This window comes from Phodopus roborovskii, unplaced genomic scaffold (assembly GCF_943737965.1).
Source record: "Phodopus roborovskii unplaced genomic scaffold, PHOROB, whole genome shotgun sequence".
Taxonomy (NCBI): Eukaryota; Metazoa; Chordata; class Mammalia; order Rodentia; family Cricetidae; genus Phodopus; species Phodopus roborovskii.
The window spans coordinates 1979100-1999873 of record NW_026126629.1 but is presented as its reverse complement, the minus strand read 5'-3'; positions in this window follow the sequence as shown (position 1 = coordinate 1999873).

Below are 20774 nucleotides of genomic sequence, written 5' to 3'. Positions count from 1 at the left end.
TCAAATTCAACACCAAATTAAGACCATAACTCATGATCAAGGTATCTTTAACCAGGAACAAAACATTCATTAATGTGCACAAATTGTCAAAGCATAGCATGTACACATCACTGGGGTAAGTCCTATATATAGCCAGAAATCAGTGAAAGGCAATGCCTTCTTCAGGACATGCAGTTCCACAAACACAGGTGTCACAGTTTCTTTCCCAAAGGTCATGATCAGGCAAGGGGATAGATAACCTTTATACAGTGGGAAATACTTGTGAAATTCAGTATTGGTGGGAAAGGAAATATAGCAGAATAATATGATCAAATTAGAGGAAAGCAATATTTCAAAGTTATGATCAAATTTATCATTCTATACAGTTAATGAATACCGATAAATGTCTAAAATACACAAGAACACGGGTATGAAATGAAAAACAGTTTGACTGAAACCCAAACCAATTATGTAAATAAAAGCATAAATAAATGTCAAACGCCAAAGCCAAAAGCACACTAAAAATTGGGAAATACAGTCACTATGTCCAGATCCAACAGGATGGGGAAAAGGCTAAGTGTATGGCAAACAACTGAGACCAACTGCTCTCCCAAGAACCAACTGATGCTCTGAAGTACAGACAAAGCCAAGTCTCAGGCAATGCAATTTTATTGGCTAGGGACTAGCACACCTCACAAGGACTCCCTGTGATGTCACATGCGATGGACCAATCAAAGGTCAAAACAAAGCCATTGTGATTTTTAAATTTTTTTTTTCAGTTTACAAATTCCCCCCTGGGATAAATGTTCTTAGTAAACAGAGCTGTTTTCCATCCACACCCCACCCCTGCTCCTTCCCCAAATGTCAAAATAGATTCATTGCTGTCACACAATCACACATTGATAATACCTCTCCCATCTACACCCTGATTATAATCAATGAGCTCTTCTAGTGGCCTCAAGTCCAGATCCCTTCCTCTGTCCTGGAGTACAGGTCTCATGTTAACCAAGCCTCTTTCTTGGTGTTATACCATCTCCCTCTCACAAACCTTGAGTTGTGGACAAATACTCTGATGGGATTAAACTCCTTCAGACAACCACAGAGTGTCCATTAACATTAACAACATTTTTTCTGAAAGGAGGTTTGACTCCTAGCATCACTATCCCTCTGGTAACTCTGCCCCATACCTCCATCACCTGATAAAAGAGAAAATATATCCTACAAGGGGAAATAATAAATGAGAGTAAAACTTAATGTATATGAAACAAAACTTAACAAAACACTGAAAATACTGAGTATCAAGAAAAACTTTTTACAGTCACCGAGACAATCCACTGATGAATTCTTTACCTGACCATGTAAAAGCAACGTTCTCCAAGTATTTCACTAGCCTAACATGTGAGGGAAGGACCGTTTTCAACATGTTCATGGATATGCATTGCCCTTGTTCTCAGACCAACTGAATAAAACTTTAAAGGGACCTAGTGTAAGGCAATGGCTTGACTAGGAAATTAGAAAATCCTTAATCTCAGATAAACGCCCAGGAGAGATAGCTCACACCATATTCACACCACATTCACACTATACATCGTGATCCAGAAGCCTTCACACAGGAACATCATGATGCCTACACTCACACAAACTGATACACAAGATAGCATAATGTAACATTACTCAAGTCCCATGATCAGTCATCAAAGGTATGATCCGATACGTTTATGATAAAATCATGAAACTGGAGATAGTGTTACTTTCAAAATTCCAGTTCCACAAACAACAATGTCCCATTTTTTTCCTGGAGGGTCTTGAACAAGCAGTGGGGAGAACCTTTCTTCCTTTGGGTTTTCTCCTCACATTCAATGGATGGGAAAGTGAAAAAGATTAGGAAAATGACATCGAAATGCAGTATAGGCAGAAATGGGACTCAGACTAAATTCTTCATCCTATACAGCTACTATTGTAGCATTTCATATATAAATACACAGTAACAATCACAAAAATGAATACAAAAAGAGCTGATAAATGTTAATTGGGTGAAATGAGAAAAAAAAAAACTTACATGCAGAAATCAAAACGCAAACCAGTGATGTAAATAAAGGAATATATAGACCAGTGACAAAAGGCCAAGTTGAAAACCTGGGAAACTCACCCACTATGTCGCGATCCACAGGTTTGGAAAAGTCAAAATGAAAAGAGAAACAGCTGAGTCCAACTGCTCACTCCACCTTGACCAACTGCTTCTCTGAAGCACAATGACAAATGACATTCCAGGGTGGTGGTCTTTCATTGGACGATATGTATCTTACCTCACATGGAATCCAAGTGATGTCACATGCAACGGTCCAATCACATCTTGGCAAGGCACAGCGATTTTTTGAAATTTTTTAATCTTACATACTTGTCTCCAGCCATTCTACAACCAACTTTTCTAATGGATGATATTTAATACTTGTGAACGGTCTACTTGCAGGAGGTAGATTTACTTAACCTCAGAGTTAAGAAAACTTAAGTCAATGGGAACACTAATGGCATGGACATCAGCAAAATTGTTCAGTTGATTATATGGCATTGTAATCTCAATATTCTTCTGACTTGTCCCTGTCCTCTCCAATTATTATTTCTGCAATCATAAGCATGTTTCTCTTGTTAGGCATGGTCAAGTTACATTATAGGTGTCATGATGAACACAATCAATCAGTGGTTCTCTCTCTGCCCACAGCCCCCTCTCATTTAATTGATGCACACATCAAATCCCTACATTTTCTATGCTCCAGGAATACACTGTCTTCCAAACACTGCCCATGCTCTCCTTTCAGGAATAGTGTGGAGAGATTCTCAGTTTGTGCCTCATCTCTTACTGTAGCTATACTCTCCCATCATGACAGTCCTTAGTGCTCCTATGTAATGGCCTCTAAGTTCGTTGTGTCACCACAGATTAGACACAGGCACTGTCGTCCCTAATTTCCTAATAACCTGTAAGGTCAGACTGTGTGTAACCTATTTGTTTGTCTTTCAGGGCAGAGAAAGAAAGACTTCTACAGGGGATGAATAAGATACTATCCACCTGCATGAAAGAGATTCACTTAGATCACATTGGTAAAGGCATTTGGGGGTTTATGCCCAAGAGTTGTATACCTGGATCTTCAGGTAGTTTGGTTTTAATCATTCTGAGGACATTCCACGATGGGTTTTATGGTAGCTGAACAAAACAGACTTGCATTCTTATCAGCAATGGATGACTGTTTCTCTTACCACAAGTCCTTGCCAGAAGGAGCAGTCACTTGGTTTATTGATCTAAGACATTCTCATAGTGTAAGGTAAATCTCTGAATTCATTTGATTGTCATGTCCCTGAGAGTTTAGGATGTGGAACCATTTCTCTCTCTCTCTCTCTCTTTTTATGTAATTTATTATTTTACATGTCGATCCCAGTTCCTTCTCCCTCCCTCACTCTTACCCTATCTGCCCCCAAACATGCACCCTGACCACCCTCCCTTCCCATCCTCCCACCCCAATTCCACATGTAGGTCAATGCCATCCAGCTGGGGTCATGTAGATCTGACAGGTCATTTGAAGTAGGGACTAGGTTAAGGCAGTATCCCTCCATGGGGGATGTGTTCACAAGGCCCATTTGTGCACCAGGAATACATCCTGGATCCTCTGTCTGAGGTCTTTTAGACTGCTCAGTCCTTCTGGCTGAGACCCATATACAGGGGGCACTGAGTCAGTACCATGCTGGCTTCCCAGCTATCAGTCTCTGGGTGAGTTAGCTCCTCCTTGTTGAGGTCAAAGGTCACTATGTTTTTCTTCAGCCTGGTCTTCTCCTGTCCATCTGCATCAGGGTTTTAGTTCGACTCAGGGTTTAGGAATGGGTGTTTGCTTCTATTTCCAAGAGGTAACAGGTGAGGGCTACATGGATAAGTTAGTTTTTGATCTCTTTAGCTGGAACTTCAGGTACGATATTGAAGAGATATGGAGAGAGAGAGGGCAGCCTTGTCTTGTTACTGACTTTTTTTTTTTCAATTTTATACCTTTTTATTTTTTGTATTTTTTAAATTTATTTCATATAACAAAGTCCAATTCAATGAAAGCAAACATTGATACACAATATTTGGGAATTGGGCGACGTTCTTTCCAAACTACTTCCTGCTGGTAAGGGGCACTGTCATGGGGGATTCGAAGAAGAGTCAGATCTCCTGGCTGTAGACTGTAGGGATGCTTTGTCCAGCTGTTTTGAATGTAGGATCACCTGGTACTCTGTTTCAGGCTGTCTGGCATGATCAAACCACATTAGTCTGGAAGGAATCCACATATTTTCATTTTCTGTGGAAACAAAAATAGAAATCCTTTTCCCCAGTAACTTGTCCTTCAACTTAAATTTTGGAGTCAAAGCATTTTTTTATTTGATTTACTATTTTACATGTCGATCCCAGTTCCCTCTCCCTCCCTCTCTCCTTCCCTCCCTCCTTGCCTCCATCCTTTCCTCCTTCCCTCCCATTTACCCTCTCTGCCCTCTCACATGCACTCTAAACACCCTCCCCTCTCATCCCCCCACCCCAATTCCATATGTAGGGGAATGCCATCCAGTTGGGGTCATGTAGATCTGACAGGTCATGTCAAGTAGGGACTAGGGCTACTCTCCTGTCTCTAGATTAAGGCAGTTATCCCTCCATAGGTTATGTGTTCGCAAAGTCCTTTTGTGCACAAGGGATACATCCTGGCTCCACTGTCTGAGGACCCTTAAACTGCTCATTTCTTCTGGCTGAGACCCATATTCATGGGGGCCTGAGTCAGTCCCATGCTGGCTTCCCAGCTATCAGTCTAGTGGCCCTTGGCTCCTCCTTGTTCAGGTAAACTGTCTCTATGTGTTTCTGCCGCATGGTCTTGTCCTCTCCCTCTGCATCTGGGTTCTACTTTGACTCAGTGTTTATGTATGGGTGTTTGATCCTGTATTCAACAGGCATTAGTTGAGGGCTCCATGGAGAAGTTAGTTGTTGATCTCACTATCCGGGAAGGGCATTTATGGTAGCCTTTCCAGGGAAGGTCAAATTATTAGGTTGGAACTGTCTTGTAGTTCTCTAGACCTTTCTTTGTGTTCAATTTTATCTTCAAACCAGTATTGGCTCCGTCTTTTATGTTCTCTCTCTGTGTGTCTGTCTCTCTCTCTCTTTCCTGTCTTCTATTCCTAACCAGGCTCAATCTTCCTGGTCGCACACGGTCTCCTTTCCTCCCCCTCATTTTCTCCTACTTCTCTCTCCATTCGCTGCCCCCCCCCCACTTCTCCTGAGCTCTGGGGGACTTGTCCATTACCAGTTCTGTGAGGGAATTAATATGAATCTCTTAGAATACAGCTTGTATCCTAGTTCCTCTGGTGTTGTGAATTATAGGCTGGTGAACTTTTCATCTAGGTCTAAATTCCATATATGAGTGAGTACATACTGCATTGATGTGTAGTTTACTTTCTTAGTTGTGTCTTTGTGAGGCTTGGGTACCAAGGTTATTGTGGCCTCGTAAAAAGAGTTTGGCAATGAAACTTCTGTTTCTATTGTGTGGAACATTTTGAGGAGTATTGGTATTAGTTCTTGGCATAATTCTGCACTGACTCCATCTGGCCCTGGGCTTTTTTTTCTTTTCTTTTTCTTTTTTTTTTTTTTTTGAAGTCTTTAATGACTGCTTCTATTTCATTGCATGTTATAGGTCTATTTAATTTTTTGTCTGTTCTTGATTTAATTTTGGTAAGTGATAGTTACCCAGAAATTTGTCCATTTCCTTTGAATTTTAATTTTTGTGGAATACAGGTTTTCAAAGTATGACTTGAAAATTGTCTGGATTTCCTCTAGGTCCCCCGTTATGTTCCCCTTTTTGTTTCTGATTTTGTTAATTTGCATGTTCTCTGCTTTATCCTTACTTTTGATCAAGGTTTGTCTATCTTCTTGATTTTCTCAAACAACCACCTCATTTTTGCATTGATTGTTTTGTATTGTTCTCCTGGTTTCTATTTTGTTGATTTCAGCACTCAAGTTGACTATTTCCTGGCGTCTACTCCACCAGGGTGAGTTTGCTTGTTTTTGTTGTAAGGCTTTCAGTTGTGCTGTTAATTCTCTTATGTGACTATCCTGTTTTCTTCATATAGGCAATTAGTGCAATGAAGTTCCTCATAACACTGCTTTCAAGGTATCCCATAAGTTGGGGTATGTTGTGTCCTCATTCTGGTTGAATTTTAGAAAGACCTTAATTTCTTTCTTTATTTCTTCTTTGACCCAAGTGTGGTGCAATTGCACACTGTTCAGTTTCCATGACTTTGCAGGTTTTCTGTGATTTGTGTTGTTGTTGAATTCCAATTACAAATCATTGTGGTCTGATATGATACAGGGGACAATTCTAATTCCCTTGTATCTGTTGAGGTTTGTTATGCCACCAAGTATGTTGTTGATTTTAGAGAAGGGTCCATGTGGAGCAGAGAAGGTATATTCTTTTGTGTTTGGATGAAATGTTCTATAGATGGCTGTTAAACCCAGTTGAGACATAACTTCTGTTAGTTCTTTTGTTTCTTTGTTGAGTTTCTGATTGGAGGTCCTGTATAGTGGTGGGAATGGTGTGTTGAAGTCTCCAACTATAACTTTGGGAGGTTTTAAGTGAGGTTTGAGATTTAGTAGCATTTCTTTTATGAATGTGGGTGTCTTTGTATGTGGGGCATAGAAGTTCAGAACTGAGACTTTGTGTTGATGGATTTCTCCTGCGATGAATACTAAATGCCAGTCTTCATCTCTTTTGATTAATTTTGGTTTGAAATCTAACTTGTTAGATATTAGGATAGCCACACCTGCTTATTTCTTGGGTCCATTTGATTGGAAGATCTTTTCCCAACCCTTTCCCCTGAGGTAATGTCAATCTTTGAAGCTGTATGCAGCAGAAGGATAGATTCTATCTTCGTACCCATTCTGTTAGCCTGTGCTGTGTCTTTTTATAGGTGAGTTAACACTATTAATGTTGAGGGTGAGTAAGGACCATTGATTGTTGATGCTTGTTTGTTTTAGATTTGTTGTTGGCAGTGGTATTTTGAATTTATTTGTCCTGCTTTACCCTTGGTTTCTGGTGTAGTTAGATTGTCTGTTGCCTACATATTTGTTGGCATAGTTACCTTCCTTGGGTTGGAGTTTTCCTTCCAATCATTTCTGTAGGACTGCATTTGTGGATACGTATTGGGAAAATCTGGTTTTGTCAGTAATTATCTTGTTTTCTCCATTTATAGATGGAGTTCGAATCTCTCTTCCATCTGCTGAGTTCTGTTGGTTATGCTTCTGTCTGTACTTCCCGATCTTTTGCCCAGTTTTTCTATTTCCAGCATTACTTCAATTTGTGTTGCCTTTATTTTCTCTATTTCAGTTTTCAAGTCTTGAACTGTTTCCTTCACCTGTTTAATTGCTTTTTCTTGGCTTTCTGTACTTTCTTTAATTTCCTTAAGAAATTTGTTCATTTCTTCCACTTTTTTGTTTGTTTTCTCTTCCATTTCTTTAAGGAATTTTCTCACATCTTCTTTGAGGGCCTCTATCATTTGTATGACGATAACTTTTAAGTCATTCCCTTCTGCTTCACTTGCTTTGTTGTGTTCTGGTCTAGTTGGTGTAGAATCTGTAGATTCTGGTGGAGTCATGCTTGTCTTTCTGTTGTTAGGTGTTTTCTTGTATGGCTGTCTTCCCATAGCTTCTTCCAGTAGGTGTTGGTGGCATCTCTCCCCCTCTCTATGGTACTTTCCCAGTGGGCTTATGTGGTTCAGAGGTTTGTTGTCTGTAGCTCTGGGTGGTCCAAGCACTCTAGGAGGTCTCTCCACAGGCAGGGGCCCGAGTATGGGGGTCAGTGATCAGGCTCCAGCAGAAGGCTGGCAATGGGGGTCAAAGATCCTGAAGGCCGGGTCTCTGGATGTTCCTATAGGCAGATGTAGCCTGGGCCTGGTAATCTCTAGCTGAGGTCTCATTAGCAGAATCCCTGCTATGGGGTCAAGGATCCTGCTAGCAGGAACTCAAAGGGGTCTGGCAGAGATAGGTGGATCTCTGGAAGGGGCCTGGGACTCCAGTAAAGGACCAGAGGTGGGTGTCAGAGACTAGGCAGGCAGAAATTATGGGTGGTCCCTCATTGATGGGCAGGTCTCCTGTGTTCAGATCCTCTCCCAGAAGTTCCCTGAAGTTGTCTGGTCTGTTGGCTCCACCCTCTGTCCCAGTGCTCAACCAGAGCTGTGGGACAGTGGGCAGGGTAGGGCACAGGGTAGGAGGAGGGTAGGCTCTCTGTGTGGATGGGTGGGGGTGTATCTGAGCTCCAAGACCACTCTCCATGGGAACACGATACAGGAGAAGTAGGATCTGGGCCAACCCAGCGAGTTCTCAGGGGAGGGTGTAAGGGAGAGGACACCTGATATGTGCCCAGACTCACCTCTAGGAAAGGCCTGGCAGTAGAGCCATAGAATATTTCTTATGCTAATTTGTTTGGAAAACCTTTTCCCAACTTTTTACTCTGAGATAATGTTTCTCTTTGAAGTTGAGGTATGTTTACTGTGTACACCAGAAAAATGGAATCTTTCTTCCTATCAATTCTATTACCTGTGTCTTTTTAGAAGCAAATTAACACATGAAATAGGGAGGGATATTATTTACCAGTGATTGTTGATTCTAGTTTGTTTTGAAATTTCTTATTATATATGGTATTGTGTGTGTGTAACCCACAAACTTTTTTAGTCTTTTGGTAATGTGGAATTTATTACCTGTGTTTTTATGAGTGTAGTTAACTTGATTGGTGGGAGTTTTCCTTCCAATACTTTCTGTATGCCCAGTTTTGTAAATATATATTGTTTAAAACTGGTTTTGAACTGGATTATCTTGTTTTCCTCAATAACAGTGATTGAAATCTTCGCTGGTTATAGTAGTCTGGGCTGGTATAGGTGGTCTCTTATTGTCTGTAGAACACCTATCCAGTACCTTCTGGTTTTCAGAGTTTCCATTGAGAAGTCAGATGTCATTCTGATAGGTCTGCCTTTCTAAGTTACTTGGTCTTTTTTCTTTGCGGCTCCTAATATGATTTCTTTATTCTGTATGTTTAGTGTTTTGATTATTATGTCTCAAGGTGATTTCTGTTGTTTTTGTTTGTTTGTTTGTTTTTATATTTTTTTAAAATCCAGTCTTTGGTGTTCTTTTAGCCTCTAGTAGTTGTATAAGCATGCCCTACATTAGGTTGTGAAATATGTCTTCTATAATTTTGTTGTATAGGTTGTCTGCGATTTTGAGCTCGGCTTTTTTGCCTTCTTCTATTCCTACTATTCTTAAGTTTGGCCTTTTCACACTGTCCCAGCTTTCCCGGATAGTTTGTGTTAAAGAATTTATTGGACTTAACTCTTTCTTTGTCACTGAGTCTATTTTCTACAGTGAATCTTCCACACCTGAGATTCTCTCTCCTATGTCTTGTGTTCTTTTTGGTTATGCCTGAATCTCTGGTTTATGATTGTTTACCTGGACATTCTACTTGCAGCATTTCCTCTGTTTGTGTTTTTAATTGTGTCCATTTCACCTTTCAAGTCTTGGACTATTTGAATTATATTTTCCCCCTGTTTCACTGTTGTTATTGGCTTTGCTCAGCCACTTGAGTTTATCTCTTAAAACATCTCTATTTTGACCTGTGACTATTTTTCAAATTCAGTTATTTGTTATTCTGCTACCTAGTTTGTGTTGTTCTATATTGGATATTATTGCTCTACAAGTTATGTGGTTTATAAAAACAAAATCTTGCCCAATTCTACATGGAGGCTGCCACTTTGTCTGAATGATGGTGTCCTTTCCTTTGAAGAAGCTTCTCAGTTTCATGAGGTCTAATTTACTATTAGCTGTTCTTACTATGAGTGCTAATAATTTTCTGTCCAGAAAGATTTCCTGTGCCAATGAGTTCAAGCCTAGTCTTTATTTTCTCTTCTACCAGGCTACCTGTGTCCGGTTTTATAAAGAGCCCTTTGATCCATTTGAAGTTCAGTTTTGTGCAGTGTGGCAAGCATGGATCAATTTGGGTCCATCCATGTGCAGGAAAGAAGTTTGACCAACACTGTTTGTTGAAGATACTGACATTTTTACAGTGCGTGTTTTGGGCTTCTTTTATAGTTCATGAGTTGGATTTTCCTCTGAGTGTTCAGCACCATGCCACCGATCACAGTATCTCTTTTTTGCTTGTGTGTTTATTTTGTTACCAATAACATGCCATCCTTTTTTTTTTTATTATAGCCCTTTACTACAATTTTAACTGGAAGTAATGATCTCCCCACAATCTTACATTATGAAGATATAATGCTTTTAAAGACACTTGCATTATAGTGTCAGATCCCTGGATCCATGGAAATACTAAGACTGGGACAGGAGTAGTGGAAGTCACACCCAGTCAGGAGACCGTATCAAGTCCATGATTCATACAATAACAAACAAAAGAAGAAACTTACACCCAGACACATAGATTAATTGCACACTCTGATGCTGTGAGAAAACACTGATCAAATGCAAGGAATGACAATAAAGACTTTATTTCACTCACAAGTCATTGTCCATCATGCAATGGATTGGAGATTTCTAGTCTGTCAGAGCCATATTTAAGTCCATCTGCCCTGAAGGCAACAAATGGATACCCTGAGATACATGGATGGGAGCACTGGTCATGCAGGCCCTAACATGCACTGTTTTCTAGAAGTCTTCCTAAGGTCTCCTTGTGATGTCACCACAAACAACTGATCAATCATGACATGTCAGAACTGACAGTGATTTAGATCAGGTTCTGTACGACAGCCAGTGCCTTGAGTATATTTCTCATGTCTTAGACAAGATCCTAGACCAGAATAAACTCTAGGGAAAATGTGTTGATTTATGGAAAGGATTTCCGGAGAAATGGATGCCATGGTGGTGGGAGCTTCTTGGTCCCTATAACCTGGTAGTTACATGGCTGGTGATCCAGCATTGGAAGTTCTCTATCCCCCAGTGACATAGGTCCACACCCTTGTATTCAACAATTTCCCAAACTAGAAACCAAATGCTCAACACATCTGACATGAGTTAATGAAACCACTGTAGGACTTTGAATTAAAAATGTCACTTACAAATTGGCCATTTGAACACATGGGCACACAAGGGCAGTTGATGATACACTTTGGGAGTTTAATATGGTGGTGCTTGAGTGACAGAAGTCTATCATTGGGACTGTCCCTGAGATGAATGTGCACAGTCTGCATTTGTGCTCTCTACTTCCTTCTTGACACTGAGATTGTGACACTCTCACTCTCCTGCTAGTGCCTTCAAGATTTCAGCTGGTTTCTACTCCTCTAACCCAGCAGCATGAGCTCTTATCCCTCCAGAAGTAAACCCGAGATGTTCTTTCTTTCTTAAGATTCCATATGAACTTCTATTACAATAGAATAGGAAACAATAAACATGGTCTTTAGCAAATGTGGTTGAGACCTGGCATAGAGGGCAGGTGACAACACATCACTAACATGGACACCAACAGCAGATCAATTCTAGTGACTAAGGTCTCATAGGCATCTTCACCAAGAAAGCTTGGGTCTTCCTCCCACCAGAAGGGCATATCCTTTTCTGGGGCTCTGTGTGTTTGTGTCAGAAATGGTCAAAGCCTATACCATACCTGATCATTGCAGTCCCCTAATGGCTTAAGTACAAATGAGACTAAAGTGTAGACTTGAAACACACTAACATGTGTTGGCACTATGTACACAATTTACTGGTGTGTATGAGAGCTAGCAACAGAAGTGACCACATCTACAACCTGACAGCATGCTGCTGAGTGCAGCATAGACCAAGGCGGTGAGTACAGCTCTTACAGCTGGCGGTAAAGGTACCTGCTACCATCTTTGATAAACCACAGCAGAAACAACTATGACTTTCTTTTTAGCAATGTTGTTCTTTAACAGACTCATGGCCAAAGATAAAGGTTTGCAGTAAAGACAGATTCACATTAAGAAAAACCACTAAAGGGTTACAGCGTTCTAAAACATATGTAGGCTTGGGAGAGAAAAGGAATAAAATGATTTTAAATAGAGAGGAGTTGGGTGTGGTGACACACGCCTTTAATCCCAGCACTCTGGAGACAGAGGCAAGAAGATCTTTGTCATTGCAAAGTAACCCTAGTATGCAGAGTGAATTCCAGGACAGATAAAAGTTACACAGAGAAACCCTGACTCAAAAAACAAACAAACAAACAAACAAACAAAAAAAACCAAAAAAACAAAAAAACAAAAAACAACTAACGGAAACAGAAGTAAAAAAGCCATGTAAAGATGGAAAGCACAGAAAAACTGTGGATACTATATGCTCTTCTGTTGTCTTTATATCGTTTGACTGCTGAGAAAACAACCGTTAAAGAAAATACTCCTGGATTGATTCAATTTATATATTTTAAGAATGCTTTGACTCCAAAATTTAAGTCTAAGGACAAGTTACTGGGCAAAACGATTTCTATTTTTGTTTCCACAGAAAATGAAAAGCTGTGGATTCCTTCCAGACTAATGTGGTTTGATCAAGCCAGACCCCCAGAAACAGAATCACCGGTGATCCTACATTCAAAACAGCTTGAACAAGGAAGCCTTGCAGTCTATAGCCAGGATTTCTGACTCTTCTCAGGATCCCCATGACAGCGCTCCCTACCAGCAGGAAGAAGTTTGGAAAGAATGATGCCCAAATCCCCAAATAGTGTTTATAAATGTTTGTTTTCATTTAAATGTGGTTGGTTATAACTGGTTAATTATCACAACCAATTTTTATAAAGGTAAAAAGGGGATTATGGTATAGATATAAATACTTTGTTTTGGAATGGATTTTCATTTATTGATACAATTTAAGGTCAATTTTGTGATATGTATATTTCTCCTGTTGTTTAGGTATTGTGTTTATAAAGCTCATTTAGAAATGCAATGTATAAATTAGTACAGATTATAGATAGTTAGCTATGATAGTCAAAGCTTAGAGTTAAGTTAGTTAAGTTTTTCAAGATACACAGAGATGTATTTGAGATAGATAGGAATTCTTCAAACCTTTCAAAGACCTACAGAATATAGCATTTAAAATGGTTTAGGGTTTTTCTTGCCAGTGAGACAAAACTGCTCTTGGCAACACCACTGTCTCAAAAAGGAAGATGAACATTGAAGAAAGGCATTAAGTTGTTTACTTTCAATATGGCAAGACTAGCCATTTGTCTGGACTGTTTGACTCTGTGCTGTATAAACTGGACATGCAGGACACACAGAAAAGTGACTGCTGATACAAGATGGACATTGCTACACAGTTCCTGCTTCATGGAAGAGTCTGCCAGACAGCTTGCAGGACAGAGAAAAGTGACTGACAAACTGCCAATACAAGAAGACAGTTTAAAGTATCCTATGGCCTATTGGCTGAAGATGGAAGATTACAAAAAAACTTCGGGTGACTGACAAGGCAAGATGTCTCTGTCATTTCTGAAGTTCATATACTATCCTTCTGTGGTGTTTTAAGGAGTTGAATACACATAGTTATGGTTATAGTTTTCCTTAGTTAGGCTTAAAGTTAAGTTAAATATAGAACTTTAGACTTACAAATAAAGGATAGATGATAGAATAATTCCTTTTAATCATGCTAAATATTAGTGGACTAACTATTGCTAACTGTGAATCTTACTTACTAACTGTTGTGTTATATATTTTGCAATGTAAAAGTTAAAACCCTTCTTTTTATTTAGACAGAAAAGAGGAGATGAAGGGAGATGTCATTCAGTATATATGATTCTCAAACTGCTTAATGAATAAAGCACTGTTGGCCAATAAAAAAGGAAGATAGGAGGGACTAGGAGACAAGGAGAAAAGACGAAGTAGTAAGGAGGAGTCAACATGGAGAGGTTGGGGAGATCAGACGTCTACCCCATTCCCTGGTAAGATTAAAACCACGTGGAGATTAATAGAAATGGGTTAATAATTAAGACAGTAATGAACAAATACCTGTCCAACAGCATTACATCTAATACAGAGTATCAGTGTTTTAATTGGGGCTGGTGTGGCGGCGGGACCAGACCAATGGTGGGCAGAAAAACCCTACTCCTTACAATAGACTGTGATGTCATCAGCATGCTTGCTCACCAAAGGAGGGCCTGGCTTGTCAGTGACATCTTGAAAGGGGTAACAGGTGTAGGGTACCAGGCCAGTGATAAATTATACCACCATAGAACTGTTCCGATGAGGGAGACCTGGAAATTCCCATCTACAGATCCAAACAAGGTTTTTGGTAATGACATGTTTTACAATTGAGACACAAGTGTTATCTTAAAAGGCACCAGTGTGCCATGTGTCAGCATTGTGGTGTCAAATCAATGCTGAGAGACCTTCTAATTTGAGAGTCTTTCTGATTTAGGATTATCAAACAAGGGATGATCAATTAGAGTAGTCTCACAGCAGAGCACAAGCATTCCTTCAGGCTGGATATTTTGGGGATATGGATTATGTCCCAGCAGCTAAGGGATGAGGGGAGACTCTCAGGAAATACTAACCCTCACAACTCACTGTCTTATAAGGGTCTCTATTGCTGTGAAGAGATACTTGGTCTTACAAAACAAAATCATTTAGTTGGTTTGGTTTACATTTTCAGAGATTCAATCCATTGTCATCCAGATGTGGCATGGCAGCACACAGGCAAACTTGGTGCTGGAGAAGGAGCTGAGAGTCCTACACCATCACTTGCAGGTAAGAGAACATGGTTTGAGTTTCACACTGTGCAAAGAATGAGCAAAGGAGACCTCAGAATTTACCACTACAGTGATACATTGCCTCCAACAATGCGACACACACTCCTACAACTTCATGCACCCTAAGAGTGCCACCCACTATGCAGGCCATTTTTTTTCAAATCACCACACTCACTTAACAAACTCTGAATTAAACAGTAGTTTCTAGTTTCCTACATCCTTATGATCATCTACAGGGTTACCAGTGGACAAATATTTTGGCACTGATGGCATTGAATGAATACATCATTTCCAAGCCTATCACCATGCTATATTGACTCAAATTTACAAACTGAGACCATTGGTATAAGGTTTATGGACAGCTCCATTGTGTCATTTGTTCAAGATAGAATGCAAAATTCAGGACCTCTGTAAAAACATTTTTTAATTTTTTCATGGGAAATAAAGGCTTCTTTCATACAATACATCCTGACCACAGTTCTCCCCTTTCCACTCCTCCTAGATTCCCCTATTTGCCCCTCCCCTAGATCCAGCACCCTTCTATTTCTCTTCAGAAAGAGTAGGCCTTAGAGTGCATGAAAATATACAATAAGACAAGGAACAAACCCTCATATTGAGACTGGACCAGACACCCCAATAGGAGGTAAAGGGGTTCAAGAGCAGACAAATGAATAAGAGACACTCCAACTCCCACTCTTCGTAGTCTCACAAAACTGCCATGTAAACAACACTAATATATGCCACACTGTGACTCACTAGGCAGATGCTCCATTGCAGTTGTTGTGCATTGCGCCAAAGTGCATGTCGAACAATGCCTCCACATCCAGAGAATTTTGTGGTCGACTCTGAGTACACTGGACTTGCTGATTCATGCAGGACCAACCTGAGTCCCTGTCTCCCTGATATTTGACCCCCATAGTCTTATCCTGATGGAGGTAACTATGAAACCAGTTCAGGCGAATGCCCACAAACCATACCATGGTTAACTCATTGGGTAACCCCCAAATCTCCCTACCCCCTATATCCTGGCCCTACACAGTACAGTCCTAGTAATCTGATGCACAACCACCCCACCCAAACCCTAGCTTCCCCCCATCATGTGTCCTACCTGGCCTGCAGCTCCATTGCTTCTGGATGAGCACTGGGCCACAGTGGGACTCCAACAACCCCTCCACCTCCCAAGAATTTCCGGGATCTCTTCTGATAACACTGGACTTGCCTATCCAAGTGGGACCAAACTCAGTCCTTCTACCTTCCTGATCTTTGAACCCCATCACCAGGCCTCTGACAGAGTAGAAACCTCCTAAAGAGCTTGGACCATGCAGAGTTACAGACATCAAAACCTGACCCACCTATGCCCGCTGGGAGAGTAGGGAAGATAGAAAGAATCCTCGTGCACCCAATTGAAGAAGCTATGGGAAGAAAGCAATACAAGGAAACATCCAACAGGAGAAAGACAAGCATGACATAACCTCAATCTAGAAACTCTACAACTGTACCTGAATACACAAAAGCAGATGAAGCAAAACAGAACAACTTAAGGAATAACTTCATAAAAATGATATAGGCACTCAAAGAAGATATGAGAAAATAACTTAAAGAAAAAACAAACAAAAAATTGCAAGAAATGAATAAATATCTTCAAGACAATAAGGAAAGCCAAGAAGAAGAAGAAGAAAAAATCACTCAGATGAAGGAAACAACTCAAACAGTTCAAGACTTGAAAACTGAATTAGACAAAGAAGAAAACACAAAACTGAGGGAATACTGGAAAAAGAAATACTGGAAAAATAATCAGGAACTACAGGTGCAAACATAACCAACAGAATACAAGCCATGGAAGACAGACACTCAGATGCTAAGGATAAACTAGAGGAAATAGATTCATCAAAAAAGGAAATTTTAAATACAACAAATCCTTCACATAAAAAATGAGGAACACCTAGAACAGGCCAAACCTAAGAATAAAAGGCATAAAAGAACACAAAGTTGTAGGGGTTTGCTTCTGTTTCCTAGATGAGGGCTCCATAATGGTGGATAACTTAGTCCTGGATCACATTATCAGGGAAGGAAATTTATGGACCTTTTCAACTGTTGCTCAATTTTTTGTTGGGGTCAGTTTTATAGTTCTCTGAACATTTCTCTTCAAACCTATAATGGCTCCCTCTTTTATGGTCTCTCTCCTCTCTCTCTTTCTCTCTCACTCTTTCTCTCTCTCTTCTTTTTTGTCTCTTCTCTTCCTCCATTGACTCAATCTTCCTAGTCCCACGGGATTGCCTCTCTTCCCCTTCTGTTTCTCCTAGTTCCCCCTCCAATCACAGACCTGTAGGATTTCCTTGGTAGAGTTTTCAAGCCATTTCTTTTAACTATCATATGATCTGCAAATAGTGAACGTTTGACTTCTTCCTCTCCAATTTATTTTTTCATTATTATTTTATTTACTTTTATATAACAAAGTCCAATTAAATGAAAACAAACATTTATACACAATATTTGGGAATTGGGGCGTTGTTCTTTCCAAACTACTTCCTGCTGGTAAGGGGCGCTGTCATGGGGGATTCGAAGAAGGTTCAGATATCCTGGCTGTAGTCTGTAGGGCTGTTTTGTCCAGCTGTTTTTAATGTAGGATCTCCTTGTACTATGTTTCAGGCGGTCTGGTGTGATCAAACCACATTAGTCTGGAAGGAATCCACATCTTTTCATGTTCTGTGGAAACAAAAATAGAAATCCTTTTTCCCAGTAACTTGTCCTTGAACTTAAATTTTGGAGTCAAAGCATTTTTTTTTCAATTTAATTTATTATTTTACATGTCGATCCCTCTCCCTTCCTCCCTCCCTCCCTCCCGCCATTCTTCCCTCCCTCCTTCCCTCCCTTTTACCCTCTCTGCCCTCTCACATGCACTCTAAACACCCTCCCTTCCCATCCCCCCACCCCAATTCGATATGTAGGGGAATGCCATACAGTTGGGGTCATGAAGATCTGACAGGTCCAGTGAAGTAGGGACTAGGGCTTCTCTCCTGTCTCTAGATTAAGGCAGTTATCCCTCCATGGGGGATATGTTTGCAAAGTCCTTTTGTGCACAAGGGATACATCCAGGCTCCACTGTCTGAGGTCTCTTAGACTGCTCAGTCCTTCTGGCTGACACCCATATTCATGGGGGCCTGAGTCAGTCCTATGCTGGCTTCCCAGCTATCAGTCTAGTGGCCCTTAGCTCCTCCTTGTTCAGGTAAGCTGTCTCTATGTGTTTCTCCCGCATGGTCTTGTCCTCTCCATCTGCATCTGGGTTCTAGTTCGACTCAGTGTTTATGTATGGGTGTTTGATCCTGTTTTCAACAGGCATTAGTTGAGGGCTCCATGGATAAGTTAGTTGTCGATCTCACTCTCCGGGAAGGGCATTTATGGTAGCCTTTCCAGGGAAGGTCAAATTATTACTTGGCAGCAGTCTTGTAGTTCTCTAGACCTTTCCTTGTGTTCAATTTTTTCTTCAAACCAATATTGGCTCCCTCTCTCTCTCTCTCTCTCTCTCTCTCTCTCTCTCTCTCTCTCTCTCTCTTTCTGTCTCTCTCTCTCTCTTGCCTTCCATTCCTAACCAGGGTCAATCTTCCTAGTCGCATGTGTTTTCCTTTTCTCCCCTCTTTTTATTGTACTTATCTCTCCATTCACTCCCCCCCCCCCACTTCTACTGTGCTCTGGGGGACTTGTCACATCCCAGTTCTGTGAGGGACTGTATATGAATCTCTTAGAATACACCTTGTATCCTAGTTACTCTGCTGGTGTGAATTATAGGCTGGTGATCCTTTAATCTAGGTCTAAAGCCAATATATGAATGAGTACATAGTATATTCCTCTTTTTGTGACTGGGTTACCTCATTCAGGATGGTTTCGTCAAGTGCCATCCACTTGCCTGCGAATTTCAAGATACCATTATTTTTTTCTGCAAAGTAGTAATCCATTGTGTAGATGTGCCACATCTTCATTATCCATTCTTCAATTGAGGAGCATCTAGGTTGCTTCCATGTTCTTGCTATTACAAATAGTGCTGCTATGAACATAGTTGAACAGATGTCTTTGTTGCATGGATTTGAATCCTTTGGGTATATACCTAAGAGGGCGATTGCCGGGTCCTGTGGTAAACTAATTCCCATTTTCCTGAGGAACCGCAGTACTGATCTCCCAACAGCAGTGTTGGAGTGTTCCCATTTCTCCACATCCCCTCCACCATGAGTCGTCATTGGTGTTTTTAATATTAGCTAAGGATGTGGAGCACTTTCTTAAGTATCTTACAGCCTTTTTGATATTGTCTTTTAAGAATTATTTCTTCAGTTCTTACCCCATTTTTCATAGGGTTAATTGGTGTTTTGTTGACTAGTTTCTTGAGTTCTTTGTATATTTTGGGGATCAGCCCTTTGTCGGATATAGGATTGGTGAAAATTTTTCCCAGTCTGTGGGCTGCCATTTGGTCTTGTCTACTGTGTCCTTTGCCTTAAAGAATCTTCCAAGTTTGAAGAGGTCCCATTTTTTAATTGTTTTTCTCAATGTCTGTGCCCCTGGAGTTATGTCAGGCAGGGGGTTTACTATACCAATTTATTCAAGGGTACTTCCTACTTTCTCTTCTAAGAGGTTCAATGTGGCTGGATTGATGTTGAGATCTTTGATCCATTTGGACTTGAGTTTTGTGCTTGGCTACAGACATGGGTCTATCTGCAGTCTTCTACACATCCTCATCCAGTTGTGCCAGCACCATTTGTTGAAGATGTTGTCTTCGCCCCATTATATAATTTTAGCTGTTTTGTGGAAAATCAGGTGTTCATAGGTGTGTGGGTCAATATCAGGATTTTCAATTCGATTCCATTGGGCTACCTGTCTGTTTTTATGCCAATACCAGGCTGTTTTCAGAACTATCTGTAGTGGAGCTTAAAGTCAGGAATGGTGATGCCTCCTGAAGTTCTTTTATTGTACAGGGTTGTTTTGGCTATCCTGGGTCTTTTGTTTTTCCATATAAAGTTGATTATTATCCTTTCAAGGTCGGTGTAGAAATGTGGTGGGATTTTAACGAGGATTGCATTTAATCTGTAGATTGCTTTTGGCAAGATTGCCATTTTTACTATGTTAATCCTACCTATCAAAGAACATGGGAGATCTTTCCATTTTCTGGTATCTTCTTTAATTTCTTTCTTTAGAGTCACAAAATGCTTATTATATAGGTCTTTTATTTGTTAAGAAGCATTATCCCAAGATGCTTTATGTTGCTTGTGGCTATTGTAAAGGGTGATGTTTCTCTGATTTGTTTCTCTGTGTCTTTGTTGTCTGAAAAAAGTAGGGCTACTGATTTTTTTGAGTTTATCTTGTATCGTGCTAGTTTGCTGAAGGTGTTTATCAGCTGTAGGAGTTTCCTGGTAGAGTTTATTGGGTCACTTACGTAAACTATCCTATCATCTGCAAATAGAGACAGTTTGACTTCTTCCTTTCCAATTTGGATCCCCTTGAGCTCCTTTTGTCATCTTATAGCATTAGCTAGAACTTCTAGTATGATATTGAAGAGATATGGAGAGAGAAGGCAGCCTTGTGTTATTCCTGATTTTAGAGGAATTGGCTTAAGTTTCTCTCCATTCAGTTTGATGTTGGCAGTCAGTTTGCTGTATATTGCTCTTATTATGTTTAGGTATGTTGCTGTTATCCCTGACCTCTCCAAGAACTCTATCATAAAAGGGTGTTGAATTTTGTTGAAGGCTTTTTCCGCATCTAGGGAGAGAATCATATGGTTTTTCTTTTTCAATTTGTTTATATGGTGGATCACGTTGATAGATTTTCATATGTTAAACCATCCCTGCATTCCAGAGATGAAGCCTACTTGGTCATGGTGGATATTTTCTCTGATGTATTCTTGAATTCTGTTTGCCAGTATTTATTGAGTATTTTTGCATCGATGTTCATCAGGGATATTGGTCTTTAGTTTTCTTTATTAGTTGTGTCTTTGTGAGGCTTGGGTACCAAGGGTATTGTTGCATCATCGAAAGAGTTTGGCAATGAACCTTCTGTTTTTGTTTTTTGTAAGTG